This window comes from Thunnus thynnus, chromosome 21 (genome assembly GCF_963924715.1).
Source record: "Thunnus thynnus chromosome 21, fThuThy2.1, whole genome shotgun sequence".
Taxonomy (NCBI): domain Eukaryota; kingdom Metazoa; phylum Chordata; class Actinopteri; order Scombriformes; family Scombridae; genus Thunnus; species Thunnus thynnus.
Window position 1 is genome coordinate 20957901 of NC_089537.1, and position 27573 is coordinate 20985473.

General features: G+C 40.9%; 1 protein-coding gene and 2 non-coding genes across 9 annotated transcripts in view; 2 read left to right on the plus strand and 1 right to left on the minus strand.

Annotated features, from left to right (window-relative positions):
* LOC137173071 (partitioning defective 3 homolog) overlaps nt 1–27573 on the plus strand; it is a 355263-nt gene that overhangs the window by 47689 nt on the left and 280001 nt on the right. The window lies entirely within an intron of this gene.
* On the minus strand, nt 1888–1959 carry trnaw-cca (transfer RNA tryptophan (anticodon CCA)). The gene has a single exon. It is a non-coding gene; the product is annotated as a tRNA-Trp (tRNA).
* trnaw-cca (transfer RNA tryptophan (anticodon CCA)) lies at nt 4007–4078 on the plus strand. Its single transcript has one exon. It is a non-coding gene; the product is annotated as a tRNA-Trp (tRNA).

Here is a 27573-nt window from a genome sequence, read left to right on the forward strand (position 1 = left end):
TCTTGCTGTTTTATGTTGAATAGTACATTTCCCACACCTGAAATATGCTTAAAGCAGTGCGGTGAGCTGTAAACTGATTTGAACAGTTGATCTGTCTGAAAAAATGAAGATATGGTTTTTGGTTTTGTGTACACATTAGGATGTGAATGACAGACTGTGTATGAGAGGAAGGAAAAATGTGTGTGCATGTGCATTTGCGCACCTTGTAATGACTATGTGGGTGCCATGGTTACGCATCAGGTGGGATCAGTGGTGAGAGCAGCTGTTTTGCACCTGCTGTCTGACACCCTCTCCTCTCCTCTCCTCTCCCCTCTCCTCCTCTCCCCTCCTCTCCTCTCCTCTCCTCTCCTCTCCTCTCCTCTCCTCTCCCCTCTCCTCCTCTCCTCTCCTCTCCTCTCCTCTCCTCTCCTCTCCTCTCCCCTCTCCTCCTCTCCTCTCCTCTTCTCTCCTCTCCTCTCCTCTCCTCTCCTCTCCTCTCCTCTCCTCTCCCCTCTCCTCCTCTCCCCTCCTCTCCTCTCCTCTCCCCTCCCCTCCCTTCCCCTCTCCTCCTCTCCTCTCCCCTCCTCTCCTCTCCTCTCCTCTCCTTTCCTCTCCTCTCCTCTCCACTCCCCTGCCCTCCCCTCCCTTCCCCTCCCCTCCTTTTCCCTCCTCTCCTCTCCTCCCCCCCCCTCCCTTCCTCTCCTCTCTTCTCCTTTTCTCTCCTCTCCTCCCTCCTCTTCTCTTCTCCTCTCCTCCATCCCCTGTGGTCATTGACAGCTAATACAAAAAGAAAGAAATAAAGGAAGGAAAGAAGAAACAATTATGTATCTGTCAAAACAATGTACTTGGCACATACAATGTGTATGTTCTGATATTTGCTCTGATCCTGTGAAGACCTGCTCCCCCTGGTGGTCATATGGGCTCATTACAGTCTAACTCACAACACAATGATATATTTCATTAGCATTGCAAAATGTTAACGTTCTTGTTTTGTTTATACCAGTTTACAAGCAAAATAACAGCTGATTTGTCTTATTTCAAACCAGCACATTATGGGATGGCTGGAGTGTACATGTCTGTAACCCTCAACAATATTTGTCTGCTTAAAAACTAAACACAACAGACATACTGTAGTACTAGACTGTTGACAGTCTGTATATGACATGCAGTAGAGCGCACTGCTCAGCTGAATGTGGGCTGGGACAACAGACTTTACACCAGTGGAACAGCCCTGTGCCTGTCTGTGTTGCTGTGTGTATGTGTGTCTGGGTACACACAGGATTTTATCTCCTGTGTGGATGTTTGCTTCTTTGTGTGTGTGTGTATATAGTTGTAGTAGTTGATCCAGTCTGTCCAGTTCCCTGCATCAGCTACTGCCTGTGTCCTTGTTTTACTGTAATCTAAATAGGCGGGAACACAGTTCACCAGACCTGTTAATTTTAACCCGTTAATGACATCACAGCACTTATTCTTATGGATGTGCTGCTCTAACAGGTTTCCTTTGCTGCGTAGGCTGTGCTGGGCTTGATAGATGGATCAATTAATATTGGTCTACTGCTCTTGGTGATACTATAATATAAATAGAAATATATTGTGTTCTCCCTGAAAACCACATTCTGAATCTCAGTGGTATTGAAGTTTAAATATAAGTTATTGTAACAGAAATAATTCAGTCACTGATAATCAGCGGACGGCTTTAGTTTTTAAACGAGTTCAGTCATTTCTGATGAGAAGAAGCATTGCTGTTGTATTGATTTTTTGCAGTGAAAGTTCCCTTATCTGCTAGTAACTCAATGATATTTGCTATTATGTTGTAGTGGAGCAGCTGATGGCCAGAAGTAATGTCACCATGTTTAATGGGATAAATCAGCAGAGTGAGTACAGTTCTTTCACTACCTCAAAATTCATTGACCCCGACGTGATTTGAACACGCAACCTTCTGATCTGGAGTCAGACGCGCTACCGTTGCGCCACAAGGTCTCACACCTGAGCTTTATCTCTGACCTTAGTTGACATTAGTCCTACATTCCAACTGTTTTTAGCTTCCTGTGCTCCCTCCTGCCAGCTCAATTAAAAAAGCAGTATGCCATATGTGTTCAGTTCAGATGGGGCTACTAGACAGAGCTCAGGCACCCTGACATACACGCACATCTACACACTTAGACCACAAAGTACATCATGTTGTTTTTGCTTTAAAAGGAAAATAATTAAAATTTCATAGGTAAAACTTGTCAGGTTGTTACTTCCCTTCTGAATACCCCTCAAATGTACCAGTTAGGTAGGTAGGTAGTGTGTTTAACACTAACAGAGAATGTAATATTAAGGCTGAGTTTGGAAGCAATTGTAACAATTACTTCCAAGGCTGCACACACACACACACACACACACACACACACACACACACACACACACACACACACACACACACACACACACACACACAGCTTGTAGATTGGTATTGATGCTGATGAACCATTATTTCAGACCACTCTATTGATTCAAAGTGTAATCTGAAAGTGAAATTATATAAACCCAATAGCAAACTGTACCTCTTGTTTTCAAAGGTATCATTCCTGGACTCAAAGCTAAGTAAAATACTTGTTATTAAGAAGAGTTATTAATCTTGTAATACAATAATCAACACTAATGTCTCAAAAGGATTAAACTAATCGCCAATCTTGAAGCCAATATGAAGTGATTTATAAAAACTGGAAGCAAAATGCAGCTCAGCAGACTCGGCAATCACCATGGAAAACAATAAAATTGACATGAGAGACCTCTATTGTGGATTACATATCAGAGTTTTATACAGAGCATACATATTCATTATTTTACTAGTCTCTTCCTTGTAGACTTAAAATCATCAGATTCAATATAATGACCAGTTAATTTGTTCATTAAAAACCTAACAAAAAATAGTAAGAATTGCTTTCTATGGGTTTACTGAGTGTTGATATTCCCTTTTACCTTTTCTGCAATGATTTCTGTCAGTAAGATTCCTAAAATAGATCGGTGTTCTGTCACATTTAAGTGTACAGGAATGCTTTAACATCCACTGTGGATGGGCAGAGGGGAGTTCATGTAGAAAGTACTGCTGTCACCTTGCAGGTTTCGGCCCCTCTGCCGTTGGGAGCACGTGCCCTGCAAAGCCGTTTGAATCTGAGGTGTGTACGTGTGTTTGGTATGTGAGATGTCTGGCTCAGGTTCAGCAGTTAGATTACCATGCTGTGATTCATATGCCGGCACAGAGCTACATGCTGGAGCCTGTTGGTCTCTACAGATCTGCACAATGATGATCCAACTTCTGTTTCACATGCAAGAGGAATATGAGCGTGTATTTCTACAGCTGCCAGTGTAAATGTACTGCAACTGTAGAAGTCACGGGTTAGTTTTGGTTTTGTGTTGCACAAATCACCCTGCTGAAGTTTGGTTCCAGTGTTACTTGGAGCTTCATGTCTATTTACTTCCTTGTAAAAATCATTCAGATGAAATTATGATGGTTTGGTGTCTTATTTGCTCCATCAAAACACACATCACAAAGGTAATGGAGACACAGTTCCTTCAAGGTGCTGAAAAGCTTCACTTAAACAGAGAAAAGAGAAAAAAAGTCTTTTAGATCCATACTGTCTGTCTATGATGTCCTCATAATACTCATAATCTGTTGTGTTATATCTATTATTTTTGTTGTGAATGCATTGTGTGTTTGATTTGATAGATTGTGGGTTCATTGCTCTCTTTGTTGTTTATGGGCAGTTGTAATGCCAGCTCTCTGATCCACTACTGCCACCAACTGGACTGAAATATGTAATAGCAGGTTGGTTTTTGATTTTCATCCAGACAATCACACATCAGAATTTCTTTTGTTTGACAATTTTCCAATAATCAAGACCTGTATGATATATTCCTAATTAACTGTATGAGCTGTGTTTTTATATTGTGTACAAATGTCTTCCTGAAAAGTGAGTCTCTCTACTGGACAAACTCAAGATGTCTCTGCAACGATGCAATTTGTTGTCACATTGCAGAGGACCTTGTGGCGCAACGGTAGCGCGTCTGACTCCAGATCAGAAGGCTGCGTGTTCAAATCACGTCAAGGTCAAAGATTTTCAGTTGCAGAGCGTAGAGCACATTTAAGAACAGTCTCCAGTCAGTGAATATAAATGATACTAGAAATGCAGTTTAATAAGACACTCTGTCAATAGCAACAGCTCTTAAACTTAATACCATAAATAAAATGTTACAAATAAGATTATGATAAGAACACCAATTACATACTCACTATTTACTGCTAGAATATAGAGAAAATAATAAGCGTAAGCTGCATTAACAACACAATGGTGCACATTAAGTATTCACATCAGACTCAGAAAGAAAGTGGAGTCAATCCTGCATTGCATATTCTGTGTTAGATGAAAGCTGTCAAGAAGATTATTGAATTACTACAACACACTCACACTTATTAAATAATTGATAATTGATTTTTTTTTTTTTGCCCATCTATAGTAATTAAATTTCAAAAAACAAAAATACAGTTTTTCAGAGGATTATAGAGACCATGGTCTTATGTCTGACTGTACTGCTAATACAATATATAATTTTAGACTATTGCCCTGTTCTTCATATTTAGGCTGCCACATCTTCAGCAGAACTCAATGTACTCCATGCAAGTAAAACAAGCTCATACAAATGCTTCAGTCAATGTAGAGTGCCCAGGAAGTAGGTAGAAATTTTCATCTTGCCAAGAGCCTTTAGCTTAGACTTTTAAAAACACATTCAGCGTGAAATAACATTTAAATGGCTTTGATACAGGCATGTAATCCATACACCAGATGGCAATGTGACAGTTAAAATGACTCCTGGTTAGAAGATGGCCTTAGGTAAGAAATTCACAATATGGGTCTGTTGAAATGAGTTTATTAAGGAATGGAATGAGTATGATATGGAAAATTACATTAAACTTAAATGGTCACTGTGGGAAAATTGGGCTATTGCACTGACAATTAAAATGATATACAGTACTTGGAAAGTATTTTTTGTTGCACAAGACAAACTCACTGTCTGATGCAGAAGCAGACTTCGTTTACCATTTACAGGTCAGATATCGTGTTAAAGTCAATGACAGGATAACATACTGAATAAAGTCTAAATCACACATAGACTGAGCATCTCTTCTTTTAATGAGTACTTTTCCCAGATCTGGCGGTAACAGTATCAAAAATGTGACATTAATGCACAAAAATCAATATGAGCTGTCTCTCGTATCTGATCTTTTATGGCTGTAACTGCCCGTCTATTCACTATTGTTTCCCTCCTCACTTCAAACAGTATGAACCCTTTTCCTCTTCACTGAGTCTCATCCAAGTCCAATTTGTCTGCTTGCTTAGTGTGCAAGTTGCCATCTAGATATTTTGTCTAAAGGGACCCTGATAACAAGTAAGTGAAGATGATTTCACGGGCTAGGTTCCATGATGTTCAAAGTCTAGATCTCCCTCGTTAACAGAAATGAGTCAAAGCAAGCCGATCCCCCTGGGTTTAATGAGTGCAGGGGTGCAGGGTGAATCCTCAGGGGCGATTAACGGAAAAAGCTCATTACAGGAGAAGTACCTGAATCAGCAGTTCAGTGTAGTGTGTTTTAAAGCAGGTGCATGCAGTCGTGGACCTGTACCTTAACAGACATTGCAATCACATCCATGAACCACAGGGAGGCACTCAAGTCCAAGTTATAGCAGTCTACATGAACGTCTGCATGCTGTCTGCTGCACAGAGCAGATGTTAGACTGAGTGAATCTGTTTTGTTTTTTGGGAGTAGATACCAGCTTAGTCTGACACATGTCATTTATGAAGGGAAAATATGCATGTAAGAAACACATAAGAGGTACAAATAAATGAAAAGAAAGGGGCTACTTGAACCTAACTGAACTGTCCAGACCTGACTGCCTCCTCTCGTTGTGCTAATGTGGTCTGTTTATAATGAGTACCTCATCAATGGCTCCTTTGCTCCTGTGGCTGAGCTCCTTGGACAATTGGCATTTCCTTGGCCCCTGAAGTTGGCATTGCCATGGCAACAGCGGTTGGGTGCCAAGTTGGGCACCTGTGCTGGGTCGAGATCAAGCCGTGAGTGAAATTAGCCAAGGCTAAAGCAGGGTCCCAGCAGCTGCCCCCTGGTACCAGAACACTGCCGGGGGAAATCAAAGACTAATTACTCTGTTTGTCTGTGCGTGTGTGCGTACACGCATGCGAGCACATGTGTGCACTTGTCTGTGCATGTGTGTGTTAATGTTTGTGTGTGTCTGTGAGTGAATCTAGCCTCTTTTGGCATAGATTGAAGACTATTGTGTCTGCTTGGCTGCCTCTCACCATCATCTTGCAGACAGTGTGACGCATTCAGTTCACACATTGTGGACTCAGTATACTCTATATTCCAACTACTGGTTGGATGATTACTCTGCCCGTTGCTGTGGTTCCTGAATGTTTTCATGGATCCATGGAGCCCCATTTGATTTTTGCTGTATGGTATGATTAAAGTTTTCTATTCTGTAGGTGGAGAGGCAACAGTGGAAACCAATCAAACCACTCATATGAGACCAGTTGAGACCAGTTATAGAGCTGAGATTAACCACTTCTACAACTGGTGTTCAGATAACTCACTGATTACAAAGAAAACTAAATAATTAATAATGTCATTTTGAACAACATAACCATTGAAGGTGTACAGGAGTATAAGTACCTGGGCACTATTATTGATAGCAAGCTGACATGGAATGACTCAACAATGTCTCTGCGTTTTAAGGAAATTATAGCATGCCCAGGATGTGGACGAAAAGAGGCATCACATCCTTTGTCTTGTGCAACATTCAGCTGCTTAACAAGCCTTGATCACATGGTCTGAATTTGGCACTCTCTGGAACTTGCACATGATGTCTTATCCATTTCCCAAAATGATGCTTTTTTATGATGCTTATGTTTTATGTTATATTATATGCTGTCATGTATGGTTGTGTAAAGCAGATTCTCCTCGGGGCAAAAAAGGTTTCCTTCATTCATTAATTCATTCATTTGCTTGTTATATGTAAAGACTAGTGGACAGACTTAACTCCAGGCTGACTATTTAAATTTACCTGTTGGAGCAAAACCAACTATAGTGTGATATGTGCTGAAAATTGAGCCAATTCCCAGGTTATTTTTGTGATTTAGATGCTGCCCTCTGGTGGTCACACAAACAAGCTCAGTGGAGGTCTAGCTACTGTACCTAGTCTTGATCTAATTTGTCATCTAATCAAGTGGACCTTGACTGTGAGTTTAGCTAACACAAGCATTAGCTCCACCTTTAAGAGTAAAAAGATGCACAGTTAATTTCCCGTTCCCTCTGGTGTCATTTGGGTGCTGTACCTCTTGGCAACAATGTTTGTGAATAGCTACTTGCATTTCTAAAAGTATGGCTGTTAATAAACACAGTTAACTGGACTGAAAAGTGCCATTTTGCAACTAATGCTACAAAATAGATGTTTTTGTTGGTTGTTAGATAGTTCTTCAATGGGCTAGGATGATGGTTCCAAAAGTGATTACTAGTTGAGGTATGATACAGCTGTTGGCCTCAGGGAAGGAGGGAGGAACAGGGAGACAGACATGCAGGAAGGTACAGAAGGATGAGGCACTTTCTTCTGTTCTCTCTCAGCCATCAGCATCTGTTTCTCAGAAAAAGAAATGTTTAGACTGTCAGACATCTTCAGACTGACACTCAGGCAAACATATGGTTATACATGAACTTTTGAAAGGTGTTAACAGCTGCTGAAATTAGAAACACACATGCGCACACACACTTCTCTCGGCCAGAAAGTGTAAATGTCATTACTGAACAAGCAGACTATAAAGCAACAATACAAAATAAGACATCACACTCATACTGTATGTTCACACAAAAACACACACTCTGGCAGAGTCACACATACATGCACATAACATCTTTACAGACACCCCGCTGTAGTCAGCTGTAATTAGCCTATAAGGACCAGAGTCAGCTCTGCGTCCTGAAAGACTCAGTGTGGTAGCAGGATTTATCCTCACTGCCGCTGCTCTGCTCAGAGGCTTGTGGGCGGCAGCAAGTAGTTTTTCATTTCATTTTCCTCTGGGGCTTTGGATTTATTGTCTGTTGTTGCTTGTTTATTAGGTTCCTAGTTTTTGAACTGCACTTACTTTTGTCGAGCGCTGTTGTTCTTTTTCAGCAACTCCCTCCCCACTTATGCAGTTATAATCCCTCACAGTGGGGAGATGGCCAGTATAACCATAGTGCTGCACAGCGCTGTTTTCCATTGGTAGTTGCTCAAGAGAACCACATGCCTTTAGCAGCTCAGTTGGGCAACTTACACCTGTGTGACATGAAAAACGTACGGTTTTACTGTATTTCATCAACTTTTTTAATGAATAAAAAAGCGATTTAAGTCATTAATTGTACCGTTTATAAATGTTGTTGTGCTATTGTGCAAACCGTGACCAAACCAAAGATGTTGTAAATGTTGTATTTGTATTTTTTAACCTTTATTTTACCAAAACAAATGCTTGAGTTCGGGATATCTCTATTCTGAGATAGTCAAATGTCATGGCGGTCATGGCAAAATGGTTTTGCGTACCACATATGTTAAATGTGAGCATGTGTGTTGGGATTAGTATGCTGTGTGTGTAGGAAAGACAATCTGAGAGGTAATGGTATGGAACAAAGGTTACCCAGTGTTCTTGAACCTTGAGCGTGAGGGCATGACAGCCTGCAGATATCTGCTGATACAGACACGCTGAGCCACCAGTGTGGATAACATCCTTCCATTCTTGTTGTAAAAAAACTATTGCTTCAGTCGTATAGCATATGCAGTATAATGTACACATCCCTGTGCCTGCGGTAAGAATGCTGTTACCCTATATTGCAAAGCAGCGGGCAACTCCTCCATCTTCTGCTGTGGTTTTGCAGTAAAGTGGGTGAAATCAGGCCATGTCACCAAGCCTTTCTTTCAGCTTGGAGGCAATACAGCTAGTCACGTAGGTGTCTTTGATTTCTCCACCATGACAGCTCCCCTACAGGAAGAGATTTTTGCCGATGTGCCAAATTGCTCCTGACATGGCGTCAACTTGCCTGAATACTGTCTGGAAATGCAGGGGTGTGCAACCACAGCGGTGGATAGGCTGTGCCAAAAGTAAAAAAAAAATTAGAGGGACCCACACAAACAAGGACGTCTACACATTAACACATCTATGTTGAAAAAAAAATCATGTCCCTACATGAAAACATACTGCAGTACAGACACACACTCCCATCCCCATACTTGCGTGTGTGCATGCGTGTGTCATGTAGGAGGATGTTTGTCCTGGTTGACAGCTGTCAGGGCTGCTTTAGTTCCAGTGTCTGGATACTTTGCCAAACGAGCCTATTATCTGCAGTGGTGGAGTCCTGTGGTGGGGCCTGGCATTGCCCCGGGGGGGCGATTTGGGTCAGCCGCCATGAGACAGGCCCTAAACTGAGGTGACAGATACAGGGCCCCTACTGGAATCCTGCTGCCCTCCCAAAGACCCCTGGAGGGGTGTACCTAGGAGCACTAAGATAACAAAGGACTTCTTCTCCTCTATTATCCATATGAGGTAAATGCTGCAACCACAAGGCCCAGTGGCATCAGACAGAGATACAGGGGGAGACACATTGCCCTGGTTTCCATTTCGAAACCGGATGAGTTGTACTTGCTATTTATCCTTATTGTCTCATTATGTGTCAGTAGTGAGTTTGGCTCATTTCAGAGGAAGTCATCTTCTCCACATTTGAGTCTTTTGGACCTCACCTCATGGGGGCAACAGTGCATTCTCCATGTGGCTCTAGAGTATGATTGCCTGCCTGGAAATTACTTATACAAAGTCACAGCCAGTTTAACAGAAACTGCAATCTTAAACAGAAAACTTCAATCTACCATCAATTGCTTATTCTTTTGAATATAGACCTATTTTCCTCACACCCTACTGCCTCTCAGCTCCTTGTTAACCCAAGTCAGTGTCTCTTCTGCATGACAAGTATCCCTCTGTAGCTTTTGTCTCAAGAGTCTCCGGACCATGAGCGGCTGTTTTCAACACTTGACTACCTCTCTCAGAACCGTATATAATTACCCTCACAGATCCAAAGTCACTGCAAGGTTGTGTCTGAAAATTGGCTCTCAAATAGACTTTGGAAGGTGAAGCTGTGTTTTAGACTGGGTTAATTTATTACATGATATACACCAGGCTAGTTGGAAGTTTGAGCTGTGTGTGGGTTTAAATATTGTAGTAATTAGTATAGCAGTGAGTAAAGCAACTCTGCAGACACATGAACTGTTATTCTAACCGAACCACCAAAAACTCACTTCTATGTATTTACTGAAAAAAGGAAATGAAAATAGAGTAAATAAAGTGATGAATGAAAAATATAAACAGTGAAGACAATAAAGACGATGCAATCAAGAAAAAAGCAGGGAAAATTTGGGGAAGAAAGAAAAGAATAATGAACAAAGAATGAAAAAATAATGAAAGACAGATTTAAAAAAAAGAAAATAAGGGAGGAAGCATTGTAGGAAGGGAAGAAGAAACCCAGTTAGAGAGGAGAGCAGGCATTGCCATGAGCTAAGCAGAGTCTGGCGTTGGTGGCTGGCACTGTACTGAGCTGAAGTTGACACTGGCACAGGAAGGGAGGGAGGCGGTGCCAGGGCCGGGAAGCTAAGCCTGGCTTGGAGAGCTTTAGACAGGCATATTGTAGCAGACAGAGAGCTGAATCCCCTCTAACACCACGGCTGTGTGCTCTCATTGCCTCCCTTCTCATGAGAAAAGGCTAAAGACCTCTTTAGATTATGTCTTGCTCGGCTAAAATACCGAAGGCTTATAGGCATACTGAAGCGCCGTATGCATTTATATCGTACAACTGCTGGCTGGTGTCAATTATCACTCACTCAATACGGTAATTGCATTTTTGCTTTTAATTTTCCTTTTTGCTATTATTCAAGATCTTTTCACAAAATGCACCATTTTTCCCCCAAAGTTTTGTTCGTGGTCAGATGAAAAATAGTTTACACACTTTGACCACACCCTTTTTGAAATAGTATGAAACTACTACTTTTACAAATAATACTACTATACCATGCTGCTTGAAAGTTTGGGAACCTTTAGCATTTTCTCTATTTCTGCATAAATATACCTAATAGACCTAAAACGTGATGAGATTTTAACACAAGGCCTAAAGTAAACCCAATTAAACAAATGGGACAAAAATATTAAACTTATTCATGTGACCCCCTTCTGCAGCAATAACTTCAACCAAACTGTTTATCAGCCCTGCACACTGGCTTGAAGGCCTGTTCCTCCTTACAGAACAGTCTCAACTCAGGGATGATGGTGGGCTTCTTAGCATGAACTACATGCTTCAGGTCCTCCACAGCATTTCTATAGGATTAAGGTCAGGACTTTGACTCGGCCGTTCCAAAACATTAACTTTCTTCTGCTCTAACCATTCTTTGGTAGAACCACTTGTGTATTTAGGGCCGTTGTCTTACTGCATGACCCACTTTCTGTTGAGCCTCTGTTCACAGATGGATACCTTGACATTTTCCTGTAGTCCTGTAGTTTTCCTGTGTGGTACAACTCAGAACTCATAGCTTCATCAATGATTGCAAGCTGTTCTGGTACAGAGGCAGTAAAGCAGCCCAAACCATGATACTGCCACCACCATGTTTCACAGATGGGATAAGGTTCTTATGCTGGAATGCAGTGTTTGTTCATCGCCAAACATAATGCTTGTCATTCAAGCTGAAAAGTTTGATTTTGGTCTCATTCATCCACAGAACATTTTTCCAGTCGCCTGCTGGCTTATCCATGTGGTCTTGAGCAAACCGTAGACGGCAGCAATGTTCTTTTTGGAGAGTTGTGGCTTTCTCTTGGCAACTCTGCCATGCACACCATTGATGTTCAGTGTTCTCCTGATGGTGGACTCATGAACATTGACTGTAGCCACATCAAGAGAGGCCTTTAGTTTCCTAGACGTTACCCTGGGGTGCCTTGTGGCCTCCCAGACTATTGCATGCCTTTCTCTTGGTGTGATCTTTGTTGTTTGACCACTCTTGGGGAGGGTAACAATGGTGTCGGATGTCTTCAATTTGTACACGATCTGCCTGTCAATCCAAACTCTTTAGAAATGCTTTTCTAACTCTTTCCAGCCTGGTGAGTATTAGCAACTCTTCTTCTAAGGTCCTCAAAATCTCCTTTGATCGAGCCATAACACATTTCCACAAAGCTGTGTTGTGAAGCTCAGAGTTTGACAGTGAAGACCCAGATTTCTCTTCTTTAAATAAGGCAGAGCCTCCCAGACTCACACTTGATTGTCATCCCATTTATTGAAACACCCGACTCTAATTTCCCACATACTTTTGCCGCGCACAAATATGTAACATTGGATAATTTTCCTCAATAAATAAACCAACATATGTAAGGTTTTTGTCTCATTTGTTTAATTGATGTCTCTTTATCTAGTTTTAGCACTTGCATGGAAATCTCATCACATTTTACATCATATTTATGCAGAAATAGAGCAAATTCTAAAGGGTTCACAAACTTTTAAGCAGCACTATAATTACACATACTGCTCCTACTACTACAACTATAACCAATACTATTACTACTACTGATACTACTACTTCTACTATTACTGCCAATACCACCTCTACTTTTACCTTTATTATGTATTTGCAAAAAACTCCACCAGTGAAGCATCCATAGCTGGACAGATAATGAATGACAGTAGTGTAACACAGTTGAAATCCTATAAAATATGTCTTCATAGGAGAAGTTATAATTATTGATAAATGATTTATATTAAATGCATACTATGCAGGATTTGTCGGTTGGTGTTTGTAAACACAACATTCAAGTTGGCCCCCCCTCCCCGGCTTAACGACATTCGAGCGAGAGAGAGAGCAGCAGTGATTGAGCGAGCTAGAGAGTGAATGAAGAGAAACACAAATAAACACTCCCACACCTCTGCACATCTCTGCACAACCCTGTGGGAAGGTGCTGCATTGCTGGATTTTGTGTGAATGTAGTTAAAACACACACTTCATCCTGTCTGTTGTGGCCTCTCTGCTCTGCACACGTGTGTGTGGGTAGTTCAGCCTCCCCCCCCCTGCCCTCGGTCAAACAGACTCAGAGAGCAGAGGAGAGAGATGGAGACAGCGATGTAACCTGGTCTCTATGAGTCCCATCCTCACTGTTGGCTGGGGGCTACACACTCACTGCCCAAAGGTTGACGCCCAGGAAAATCCTGCATAGTATACCCAATAAACACTTAAAATGTCCTTATATCTGCTTAAAGCTACATGAAATGCTAAAAACACTAGATATCGGGGTTTAAAGTAAAGTGCTACAGAAACAAAGTGTTAGAATTAATTCTGATGAAAGGATCATCATGCTGCAGGACATGTAGCATATATTTGATATCCTGTAAATATTTTTATTTAGAGAAACTACATTTTGTCATATCAGAGGTCTACCATGATGACTGAGTATTTTTGTTAAAACATATTATATATTAAATGTTATTGACTCCAAATCCTTATTGGTAAAATTTGAATCTTGAGCAACAATAGACAGGATTTTCCTCTGTCTTTCTACACTAAAAGTCTTCTATCTCCATCTTTCTGTCATCTGTCTCTCACTCAAGAATACTAAAAGCCAGTATAGAGGGTATCTGAAGGTCAGTGGGCCAATTTGAGAGAATGTGTCTCAGTGTATCTTTGTGTTTTTATCCAGAAGGGATTTTTAGGTAAAATTGTCATAAGACCCCTCCACCACTACGCCTTCCTTCTCTTTGTGCTCTGAAAAAAGCTCATTCATCACATGCGGTGAGTGTGTAGTATATGTGTGTGTACAGTATGTGTGTATAGTATTACATGGAGAATCTTGAGAGTCCCTGCATGAATGCCTTATGTCTCTTCTACAACAGATGTGCCACAGCCTAGGGCCCCTCAGTTGTAGCTCGTTATGTGAATGTGTGTGTGTGTTTGTGTGTGTGTGTGTGTGAGTGTGCGGGAAGACTGCATGCTATCCTCATTGGGAAGTCAGCGGGGAGTTTGCCTATAAAAGGCACAAATAATAGGCACCCATTTTTCTCCGAAGACACTCATCCATCAGCGTACACACAAACACACACTCACATGCACACACACATCTGATGGTTTGTGATATTATTGCTCTGTTGTGCCAGAAGCACTGTCCTGTATACATGCATTAGTGCAAATGTCTTTCTACGAAGAAACGAGAGTCACATATGACGTGCTGTATTGTCTCCTGTCAGCACTCTCTCTGGCTTCCTTGTTTTAAGGCCATTATACTGTAGATTCACTCACTGACACTGTGTGTGGCCTCGCCTGCTGACCACACTCCCACAGGACACACAGATATTACAAGACTGTGTGTTTTATCTTGTGTGAGTGCAATATATGATTTTACTGTCCTGTGTGGTCTGTTTGTCTCCTGAAATAATGGTAAATGAGAAGTTTTTGCTCAGAGCTTCTTTGTTTTATTATGACAGCTGAAACTAAGATATGGGTTAAAGTATTTTGTAGTGAAAGTTAAAGATCTTTCATGTTATTTTAACTGCATAAAATCCATAACTGCTTAACTGAATCTTAATAATAATAATGATAATAATAACAACAACAACAACAACAACAACAATAATAATAATAATAATAATAATAATAATAATAATAATAACAACAACAGACTTGACCTGAATGGAAGAAAAAAAAAATCACACTGGTTACATGTTTATATTGATTGTTAACAGTTTCAAGCAAATAGTGATATATTCTGTCTGTATAATGTCAGAAAATAGTGAAAAGATCCCATTGTGACCTCTTCAAATGTTTTGTTTTGTCCAATAAACAGACCAAAATCTGAGGAAATTCAGTTTACTGTCATGTATGACCACAGACTGAATATAAAGATGGACACAGTGGGGTGTGACGTCACCGGTTGGTTTGCATTGGAGCCAGTTTGAAGCTTGCCCAAATTTTGCGATTGATACCATAATGACTTGTTAAAAAAAGTGATTTTAGTATTTCTAGAGAGAAGTTGACGCTTCTTAAGTCTGTCACAGCTGGGGATTTTTTGGAGCCAGCATCTTGCTGTTGTCGGTGTCATTGCAATTTAAAGTACTTCTGCATTGGCTTCAGCCTCAAGTCGTGGTAGTTGCTGCTTGTGTATGACACAGAAAAGCTTCAAATCCTAACATTTGAAAAGCTACAACCAGTTGTAAATGTAAATGTTTGGCATTTTTACTTAATAGCACTAAAACAACCATTTGAAAATCAAAATTGTTGCCGATAAAGTTTCTGTCAGTTTGAAAGATAATCGACTAATCATTGCAGCTCTATAATTTTCTTGTTGTATTTGAAGAGAACAACCCAGTTCCTAGTAATTAATGATTAAAAACAAAGATTAGAGGAGTATATATATATATATATACATATGTATATATATATATATATATATATATATTTTCCTCCAGTTGACCATCTTGTGACCACTCAGATATGTTGTGCAACCCCTTGTAGGGGCCTGTATCCCCAGGTTGGATACCATTGGTTTAGGGGATGAATGTAACTTAGTAGACCCTCCTGAACATATGAAAGCATGGGAATATTTTTATATGTGTGTCTGCATGTGTAGTGTGTCTTACATGTCTGCATGTTTTCCTGCCATAATAAATACAGTATTACTCACAACACTCCTGTAAACTCCCAGCAGACTGCACAACACCATCATTTCTCTATCCACACCTCTTTATTCTCCTCATTCTGCTGTTTATTCTTACCTTGTCTACAAGAGCCCTTAAACAGTCCATGAGATGAGAAAGAAGGCTGCTTTCCTTTCCAACCCATATTGATCATCAGTCAGTGAATGAACTGCACATGGACTCACAAACTGACTCTATTGATCACACACAGATACACACACACACACACACACACACAGTCATTTACCAGAAGTCGTATTAAAGAGAAGTCTTGTGCCCAACCATAGCTTGTAACTGTGTGTAAAGTGACAGTTATATTATGTGTAAAGTGGTGAAATGGTAAGATAGACTGCCAAGGTAAAAAGTGAGTGAGTTCAAGACCCGCATTAGGAAAATTAATTTTCTGCAAATCAAACAAATGAAAATTGGATGTGGTTTCTTCTCTTTCTTCTTCTCACTAAACATTTAACCAAATCCACATGTAGATGCGATCAAAGTTGTTTTTGTTACCTAATTGCAAGTCAGAGATTTATTTTTTCAATTAGGGCTGTTGTTATTTCAACTTCAACACAGAAATCATTTTTATTCAAGCTTTTGCTTTTTGTGCAATGATTTGACAGACTGTTCTTGTATCATTAGACCAGGTTTACGCGTCAGTCTCTCCCAACATCACAGGTGCTGCTATGTATCTGACCTTTGACCTCTATTTGTTGGTGGCATACGGAACAGAGCATTTCCTAATGAGGATAAATATATCATATATCGCCTATCAAACTGTGCAGGTAACTATTATATAAGCATTCCATCAAACTATGCATGCGTTTTCAAAGTAACTCTGATAAGCCACATACCTTTAGTTAATAATTCAGTTTTCTTCTTTATCATGAAGACCTCAAAGTTTCAACTCCACAAAAACTGCGTGGGCACAGCTGATATGAGTTGATACAAGATATGGTGGTTGTGGCTTTATTTCTATTCATAAGCAAAATAATGACAACTGTGGCTGCCAGCAATGACAGGACGTTAATAATTCATGACAGAAAAAAAAAAATACTCGACAGATGTGCCACCTACTTGTTTTCAAATATGGCTCTTGAACAACAACTGTGGAACACATTCCCATCACCACCAACAGAAAAAAAACCCTATTTTCTTTTTCTGTGGGAGTGTGCAGATGGAACATATGTTTTTTTAGCAACAACACACCAGCCTAAGTGAAAAGGAATGAGAGCAGAGACTGTGTGTGTGTGTGTGTGTGTGTGTGTGTGTGTGTGTGTGTGTGTGTGTGTGTGTGTATTATCAAGTTGTTTAGGTGTAGAGTTAGACACACAGAGTGGGGGATGGCAGTGTTTATAGCATGTAAGGTGTGTGTCTTTGTGTTTTTGTGACCCTGACAATCCATATAACATGGTGAAATACTGTAGGGGTTGTTCAACACACACACACACACACACACACACACACATGCTGAGACCCAAAACCAGGTTACTCCGTCAACAACGCATACTTATATTTTATTTAAAATGTTGCCGCCACGCTTATAATGAATAAGTGGAGGGTTGAATAAAAAGGACAGAGAGACTGAGAGAAAAAGAAAAAATGCCATCTAGGCTTTTGCACCTCTGTCAAGTCAAAAGACCTCATTCTTGGTTTTATGCTTCTTTCTATTTTTATGTCTACCTGTCTCCATCTGTATTTTATGATGAATAAGTTATGTTTAAAAACCAGAATATTAAAAAAATATCTCTATGTCGAGACTCTCTTAGCTGCTTCGCTTGTTCCCCACACACAGTCCCTAAACCCTGAGTGAAGCATACATCTCCCTGGTGTGTCTGGCTTTAGACCGCATGTGCGCTCTCGCAGTGCCACGCTCCAATTAGCAGTCCTATTAGTACAGGTGTGACACCTGAGACCCGACTAGCCGCGTCGGGAGTTTCCCCTGACACTGCAACAAGGCATTAGAAGAACCAGCCTCGGCTTTAGCTTGACATAGAAATCACTGTGACATTTCACTCTGACTCCCGTTCTACAGATTTTAACGATTACTTACACAATAAAATTACAAATAACACACAGTTAGTGAAACCTGACACCCAAGGAGCAAAACCTCAGCCCAGATCTGCACAACTATAAGCACATTCTCAGCCTCACGCTTTTTGCAAAACACTAAACACACTTGTCTACATTAGACACAGAAATCTAACATGATGTCACTTCTTTGCTATTTCTTTGCTATGAACCAATTGATCTAACATGGCCGTCAGGTGTACAGACACTTAGGTGCTTCATTGTAAACTCTTCAATCAGGCGCGAGCACTATAAAAAGGCAACAGGTGAGCTTACCTGTCTTCAACAAAGATGGAAGGCAATGTTGCAGTAAGAGGAAGAGGAAGAAGGGGAGTGTGGATGAGAGAGGGAGCCCGCAGAGGAAGAGGGGTAGGGAGAGGAAGAGGAGGAGGTAGAGGGAGACCTGGAGGAGGATGTGGACAAAGAAGACAAGGACCACATTTATCAGATAAGACTTGAGCAACATTTGTTGACCATGTTGTAAAGCATGGGTTGACATTGAGAGAGGCTGGACAGAGTTCAGCCCATCCTCAGCAGATATACTGTTGCAACAGTAATTCAGACATTTTGACAAGAGCACAGTTGAAAAACAACCTTTCTATGCTGTCTGCAGTGAAATCAGTGCAATGTAGGCTACTATATGCACTACATCACTACTTTTTGGTACCCATTCACTACATTCCATGTTTGAAACAACACCTGTGACATTTTACATGTATTTGGATTGGTCTACATAGAATTGAGGGTCAAGAATGTCAAGGAGGAAGGGGCCCTATACTCTCTAATGCAATACGCCTCAGAGAAATTCAAACACACATTCTCAGTGACCACACAGTTATCAATAATGTCCATCATGTCGCTCTGTTGACACTGGGGCAAATCCTTAAAAAACATCACATACAGATGGAACACTTCTACCGAGTGCCATTTGAAAGAAATTCTGAGAGAGTAAAAGACCTGTGGCATGAATATGTAGAGGTAAGTAATGTACACTTCAGTACTGTGCACTGCACACACAACCTTTTTACTGTTATTGATAGACGGCCTATATTGAACTAGAAAATGTCTTTTTTTCCAGAGAGTTGTACAAATGGATGCTGATGCAATCCTGCATGAAATTATCTTCATAGATGAGGCTGGGTTTAATCTGACAAAAGTAAGAAGAAGAGGGAGACACATCATTGGCCACAGAGCTATTTTGAATGTCCCAGGCCAATGTGATTGTAACATTACTGTGTGCGCTGCAATCATGCCATGCTGACTTAGGTCCAACACGCCCCACATAATCACATTTTTAGACAGACTCCACAACGTCGTCACAGCAGAAGACCAAATGGATGCAGATGAGATACATTGTCATCTGGGACAATGTATCCTTCCACCTGCTCTGGTCCAAAACTGGTTTCATCAGCATCCACGATTTTCACTCCAATACCTCCCACCATACTCTCCCTTCCTTAACCCTATTGAGGATTTTTTTTTTTTTTGGCACAGCGGCAGAGGGTTTACAATCTCCAGCCCTGTGTCAGGATATTCCTCATTCATGCCATGGAGGAAGCCTGCGACCAAATTGATGCAGGGTCTGTGCAAGGATGGATTCACCATTCGAGTAGATTCTTCCCTCGCTGTCTTGTGAGAGAGAACATAGCCTGTGATGTGGACAACGTGCTATGGCCAGATCCAGCCAGGCAAACAGATGATGCTTAGGGTTTTTTTTTTTAAATTCATGCTTTTTTTCTCCACAAATGTTTTTGCGTTGATGTATTGATGATTTTACAATGTGGGGAGAAATAAATATTTTCATCAGTGTGCAGTACTGGTCTTGTGCATTGTGTTTGGTTAATATATTAATGTACTTTAACAATATCTAAGTGTTTAAGATTGAGCACAGCAGTGTGTAACAGGTTCAAACAGAATCAGATCGTATGGACCATGTGTGTGCCATATGGTGACAAAACTGGGTTTTTATAAATTATTGTATATTTTTGAATGAAGTGTTTCATTTTGCGAAAGATCTGAGGTTTCCTGCTACTTGTGCGTGCGGTTGTGTAAATTGTGTGTAGTGTTTTGACAAAATGATCCCTGTTTTCAAAATCGTGTTTAAGCAATTGTAAAAAGCTGTAATATTTTGTCATGTGGCTGTGAAAATGAGTTTTGCTGCAGGGAGTAACATTTCAGCCACACATTACTTGGGAGGCAGAATAAATTGTATTTATCTTGGCGGTAGTATTTCATATAAGGAGAGGGCCATAAAGCAAAGACACATTTTCCCTACAAAGAGCAATAAAGTACAATATTATCATCGAGCACTCTGAAAGCTAAATCTGTGTTAAACATGCTTCAGACAAAGCAGAGAGGATGATGGCTTGCCAAGACATACATCCACATTTTGTCTCACTCTTAATGACTTGACGACCCACTCGTCCAATAACATTTCATCTTCTTTTATCTTTTTATTATTGAAAAAAATAGCATAAGGTTGAGATAATTTCATGTGTTTCCAACACATTGTGTTGCTTTTTTTTAATAACCCATCGTTTTCTTGTTGCTATGGATATTTTTGGTTCATTTACATGAAATGATTGAAAGTTAATTAACAACAGAAACAAATGGAGTTTCCCTAATCTGACACAAGAAAATGTGGCGACTTGTGAATTCCATTTGAAAATAGATTACTTGCTAAGATGTTTTTTTATGCCGTACATCTCCACTCATTCCGTCCACTGTATGCACTTTTAAAAATGTGTTGTTTTCCATCTCACCACCTTTTCACCCCCATCACTCTATCACAGTCCACCAGCTGGGTCCTGCTTTCTAATTGTGATGTTGATGGCGGTCATGATGGCGGATTGTCCTCGGCTGCGTGGGGGGCATGTTTGGCAGGACGGTCACCCTGGCCCAGCGCCCTCCTATAACTTGGCCGAGTTCCCTTTCCGTTGCCACTCACGTCTCTCCACAAGTGTGTTGGCATATCATATGTGTGTGTCTCCGTTTCGTGTGCTTTCCTTCCTTCGAAATTTTCCGCGACTTCTTTGCAATTTGTTTATTCGTCTCACTCCCTCCTTGTTTTTTCCACCCCCCCCTCCATGGTTTGCAGTTTGCTGGGCTCCAGAAACGCCGGTATGTTTTCTTTCTCCAGATCAAACACCTCACCTGCACTGCTCGATTTCTACACTCCACTTTTATGTTGTGTCATTATTATGTCTGCTGGAGAGAGATAGAGAGAGATAGCAAAAGGAAAGCGAGAGGTATTTGATTGGAGTGTATGGAGCTGGAGGTTGATATGAATTTCAAAGAGTTATATTCCTGCGATCAAGTGATGCTGCCTGTGGCGTTCAACACACACACTGACAGGTGGTCTCCTCTGGTGTGTGTGTGTGTGTGAGTGTTTTTCTGTTTCTGTGCATGCCTGCCTATCCATCGCTATAGGTTTGGGTGTGTCTAAGTGTAAGGGTGTTTTTTTGTGTGCGTTTTGGTTTGTTTGTTCTTACATGAATGTAGGCGAGTGTGCGCTACGCTGTATGGTGCATATCTGCAGATTAACCCCGCCATATCAGAATGTGGCAGTGTGCCTCTGTTATTTAACACGTGTGACGTCTCATCCATTTAAACTAGGCTGGTCTCAGTGGGGGTGTGTTGTGTTTATGCCGAGTGGAACAACACACTCACCGCCTGTATTTCACGGCTGGCTTGGTGGAGGAGACAGTCGAGATGAAATATTGAAATGTGCCACCTATGCTTTCCCCAGCTGGTTTGCGTAAGAATGTTGTGTTGTCAAGCTGTAGTGTTTCTGTATTAAATCACAGTGTAGAGGAGTTTATAAGCAGGGGTTCACTATCTTCATTATTGTCTCAGCGGCTTCCTTTCAAACTGTTTTACTGTGATCTATAGAATCTCTAGACACAATGGAGAGGAGATAATATAATATAGAACATGAATGACTGACACTGCAATTTAATATACTGTAACATAATGTCACCAAAAAGCATAGCCTGAAGTAAAGAAACACAGCGTAATGTATACTGTAAGGATTCAGTCGAAGACACTTGGTATATTAGATTCATGTAGATCTGAAACATTTAGTGAAATCAATCAACAGAAAAATCATTTAATTAAAAGTTATTTTGATAATTCATTTTTGGTTTTTGGTCAAACAAAAGAAGCTATTTGAAATGCTCTTGGAAATCATAATATTTAAAAAAAAAATCATCAATAATCATTTTAAAAAAAATATTTTCTGACATTTTATGAAAAAAAATCAACTATACACCATTTCCACCAAATTTCTAATAAACTATTGTATGTAATTTCTCTCACTTAAAGGACCAGTGTGTAAGATTTAGGGGGATCTATTGGCAGAAATGGAATATAATATTCATAAGTATGTTTTCATTAGTGTATAATCACATGAAAATAAGAATCGTTGTGTTTTTGTTATCTCAGAATGAGCCCTTTATATCTACATAGGGAGCGGGTTCTCTTCCATGGAGCTCGCCATGTTGCACCGCCATGTTTCTACAGTAGCCTAGAATAGACAAACCAAACACTGGCTCTAGAAAGGGCCTTTCGTGTTTTTCGCGATTTTCGCTGCCACTGTAGGTTCTCCTATATGCTTGAAAGGGAGGGGTGAGGGTTAGGTGTATTCATTTGGTTGCAATCTGTGACCTCACCGCTAGATGCCACTAAATCCTACACACTGGTCCTTTAAGAGTGCTTGAATGTACATGAATTATGCAAGTGAGAGCAGACAATTAGCTCACAAAATGTTTATGTTATGGTTTACCCATTGAGTAAACTCTATAGGAGCACATTATACTGAAGGGACACCGGAGAGTTCTTGATCTATACCAAACATCTCCTCATACCACACTGACTCACTCAACTGTGACAGGAACATGTCAATGACAGCATACATCAGAAGAAGTATAATCATCTCTCCAGGGTGTCAGAATGATGCACTGGCTGAAATGGGAGCTTGTGGTGCACTGATGACTTATGGCTCCCCATCAGGTTGTACTTCTCTCCAGCTGCAGCAGGGGGCACTGTGGCGTCACTGTTGGAGCTCGTATAGTGCGAGCAGTGAACAGGATCAAATTCCTCTGTAAGCATGAAACCTTGTACTACATACTGCCAAGTCACTCACTAAATTAACTTTAAAAAAGCTTTTCACATTTAAAGGAAATCTTGTAATTATGTAATAGGTTGTATCTTTTCAGCAGGGGTCATGTATAGATCTTATGTAGATAATGTGTTTGCTATCACAGTTTCAGGCATTTAGCTGATGCTGCTATCCTAAAAGTGAGGTAAAAAGGGTTTTTGCTCAAGGACAAGTCAGGGCTCAAAACTGTGTGTTTTGCTTCTCCCCATATCTGGAATATCACGTTACCTCTGTGTTGAATCATGCGTGTGCATTCAGAGGTATGTTGAAAACATGGTGCATTCAGCAGCTACGTCGTGAGAACTTTATGCTCCGTAGATGTTCATAGATTCCTTTAGAAGCCGAGTTGAAGGACTTCTCATCACAGCAGGAGTAACTCGAAACTCCTCTGATCCATTTCCTTTCCAGGCTGGCTCATGCGTCACACAAATATGCATGAGACCAAATTCGCAAAGTTAAAAATGACATAGCTGTAAAGTTGCAAACTTGTCGGGGATGTGGAAAGCTAAATTTACTCAGAGAGCCACTGAAGTGCTGAAATTCTTAGGCGTGCTTTCATCACAAATAGCATAACAGGCATGAAGCAGAAACCAGCCTTTGCTCCCTCTCTCCTGTCGTCACCTTGATGTGGAAAGAGTGGAGGCAGAGAGGAAGAATGTGCCATTTATTATCCACTGTCCTCCTCTTCCTCAGCTAGTTTCCTTACATCATGCATGAAATGGCTCTAAATGGATTCCCTTTGTCTATTTGGAAGTGCTGCTGTTATGCTTTACATTATGCCTGGCCTCTATGAGCGTATACAGGCTGTATGTGATTCAACCTACTTTGTGGCTGCTTCACTGTAAAATATCTTAACAGCAGGCGGTCCCAAGACACACTCACAGAGCTCACCTAAACTAATATGTGTGTGTGTGTGCGCGTGTGCATAAATGTGATTTCTCAGCCAGGAACTGTGTCTGTGCGTGCATATTATTTCCGTGGTCTGTGCATGTGTGTTTGTGTGTGACTGTATTTTTGAAATTGCACCGTCACAATTTGAAACTCAGAAAGTTTTTTGAGCCCCTCTGTTTCAATGTTTCTCCCTGACTGATCAAAAGGGCCTCAGAGGACCGTTCTTCTTTTACTAGTGCATCCTGTTCATAGACGTTCAGAAGACACGGATGGGAGCACAAATCACTTTTATCAGTCACACAGATGGTTTACACATTAGTCCTTCAACTCATCACTTCTACTGTAAGACTGTCTTTCCCTCCCCCTGCGAGGAAATCTCCACTCAGTGTACTTTAGAAAACTTCCCCACAACTACAGTACTTTAAAGCCCTAAGCCTTCTGCCTCTCTACTCCCACCGTACACATCTTTGAAGCATCGCTCATTGGCGATACTACACAGCTCAGAGAGCTTACGCATTGAAAGCCTAATGGCCCGGCGCTGGTTAACTTTCAGGCTTATACCCCTGTTGATAAACTCACGAAGCCATCACCAGTGTCTCTCATCCCAGCTAAAACCTGCATTGTGCTGGTGAGGTTTAGAGACGAGGATGGTGAGGACTGTCAATAGATCAGAGGGAGAGAGAGGAAACTGGTTGAAGGACTTGGGAGAAACCTGTTAACAGGCGTCTGAGCCTGAGGGAAAAACTCTGGAATAATAAAGTTTGTTGAGAAGACACACACGTGTGCTTAGACACTTTCAAGCAGACTTAAAGAATCCTAAATGCAGGATTTACTATGTATACCACCTACACAGTGTCACTCAGGGTTATGTGCAGTCACGAAACCCCGGTTGACACTAAGTTGTGCTGTACCTTAGCATCAGTCAGACACTCCTGCCTGAGACTGAGTGGCATTAAGACATAGAACATTTTGAGGACATCTTCCTCTTGACATGAGAGCGAGACTTTTTAGAGCTGTCCTGATTAACGGGAGTCATATAAATCCAACCAGACACACGGGACAGAAAAATACAGCTCCGTGATCTGCAGTTGTACTATACAGACATCTACTTTACGTTGATATACGTGTGAAAGCCGTTAAACTATAATGTTGACATGGCACTTAAGCTGTATTGGTGATGGGGGCATGTTCCATGACTTACCTGTGACTGTTAAAGCCAATGGGCCTTGAGATGATGTTGGTGATGTAATGACCTCAGCAAGCAATGTGTTAACCTTTTGTCTCTATATGACGCCATACCTGAGTACGTAGCGGCTCTTTGGGTAATAGATGGCTTCTAGTCAGCTCTGTGTCTACTGTATGTGTTGTATCTCAGGCCAAGACATTCAGAACATGAATAAATCACTCATTTGTGATACCTCTCAAACATGAGCAAAACTCAGTGGGGAACCAGTGATGTTGAATCATATCTCTTATTCTGAAATGTATGTGAAATTTATTTTTTATGTACTTTGCTCCCGTTGTCCTTGTGACAGCATCCAGCGAATCCTCTGCCCTCGCTGCTGTTTTATAGCCATCCCTACGTAAGTCTGTTTGACAGTCAGGCCTATTTACCAATCAACCTGCCATCATGTTTTACAGCAGCTGATTTCACCACTCCGCATCCAGACGGCCCTCAATTCTCTTGATGACATAGTTGTCCAAAAAAGGAAACAGTGCTGCTTTTTCTCGCCACCCAACAACAGTGGCTAGGACTGTAATCGACTTGAGGAGAAGCAGTAGTTTTCTGCCTGGGGCAGTCGGGTTTTATTGCCCTCCACAAGAAGGGCTTATTGGAGGGCTCTTTTGTGTGAGGGTGAATTTTACGGCTGATTGCCTGTATTGGAGTAGTTGTAAAACTAAGTAGAGGAGACCTGTCTTTATGGTATCACTGGTGGCTGTGCTTACAACCTGTGTTTTCTCAGAAATAGGACTGGGAGTATGAGCACGTGTGTTGGGGGAATGACTAGTGTCTGCACTGATGGACACCAGTCAAAAACAGTCTTTGACTTCCCTGAATCATTGTGTGAAATAGCAGCTCAGGTCCACTCTTAAATCTCTCCGTGTGACAGTGTAATGGGGTTTGCAATACAGTTTTTCAAAAAGCGTCTTCTGTTTTGCATCTTTACAGCACTTGTTGAATAAATACATAGCAGTGTGGGTTTGCTTCAATCTCATTCCAAAGTGGTTTTCTGCTGTATTCTTTTAAATTGTTGGGGGGATTTTTGCTTGTTAGACAGATGATAGATAGAGAGGAAGGGACATTGCAGGTATGTGGTTTGCACTCTAACCATTAGACTGTCGGGGTGCCCTGGGCAGACTGAATTGTCTGTTAATCAAATAATTAAACCATGAATACAATGTCTACTCTCTCATTTGTAAAAGCCAACATAAGACAGTCTGTGAAAGAGTTACATCTAGATGACATTTTGTTTTCAGTCATTAAAACAAATTGTCGCTGCATTAAAAGTACTTTGTGGAGTTTTTGACCACTAGTGGTGCTATGGTGCAATGTTTTGAGGACCCTGGTCTCCCTGTTTTTTGCATTTCACGCTAACAGGCATGAGTGATTCACCCTCCTGCCAATTTCAGAGGGCTGTAATTCAAATGTGTAGTGCATATGTTAGGCATGTAAATCAAAGTTTTCAGGACATATTATTACAAACATCTCATCAGTTGCTAGCTATGCCTGCATATCAAATTGCTCAAATGGCAAATGAAACTGGCATTTAGCTTAAAGATTTGCTTGGGGCATCATATCTCCAGTAGACATGGAGATATGATGCCCCGAGGTTTCACCCCCCACTGATCTACACATGGTTGTGAAATGCAAGTCAAAAATATTCAATGAATTCACCTGACAAATATTGTAGAAACTGCATACAGCATGTTTGTTAAGCATCAAGGATACACACACACAATGTGTTTATGGGATAAACACTGAGCATAGCTGTGTTTGTTTATAAGAAAACTCTACAGGGTACCTTTAGGTTTTCTAACTCACACTGGCCTCACACTGAAATGTGCAAAAAAGAAAGGTGTTGTTCAGCCACAGTGGATCACACCTGTTGGTGTTCTCACTCACTGCAGTAGGTTATTTACCTGTGAAGACCTTGTGGCGCAGTGGTAGTCTGTTTGACTCCAGATTAGAAGTTTGCGTGTTCAAATCACATCGGGGTCAGTGCTTTTCGCTGTTGTATGACATCCCATTTACTTCTTTGTGTAACAGCAAACACAAGCTCTCACGGCATATACATAGACATGTATGAACATGAACAAGCGTGAGAAATTGTTATTTAAGAAAAAAGACACGATGTGAATAACAGCACACGCACATACAGCTGCACGTCAGAGTGGAAAACAACCTATAATTGGCAATATTGTCTGCAATTAAAAAAACATTTGATGCAGATCGCTTCTCCTTCAGTATCAATGGTGTAAATTATGCAAGGCAAGTGAGAATGTCCTGTGGGTAACTTATAGGTCATAATCCTCCCTCATTTAAGCATTCACTCTTTTTTTTTTATCTCCACACCCACACTTGAGCTTTTGGTACAAAGTGTCTCTTTCATCTTCTCCTTAAAAGCTGTTGTTCTTTGTCTCGCTGTGCATCTCTCAGGCAGATTACAGAGCAGTGCTGTGTAGATGTGTA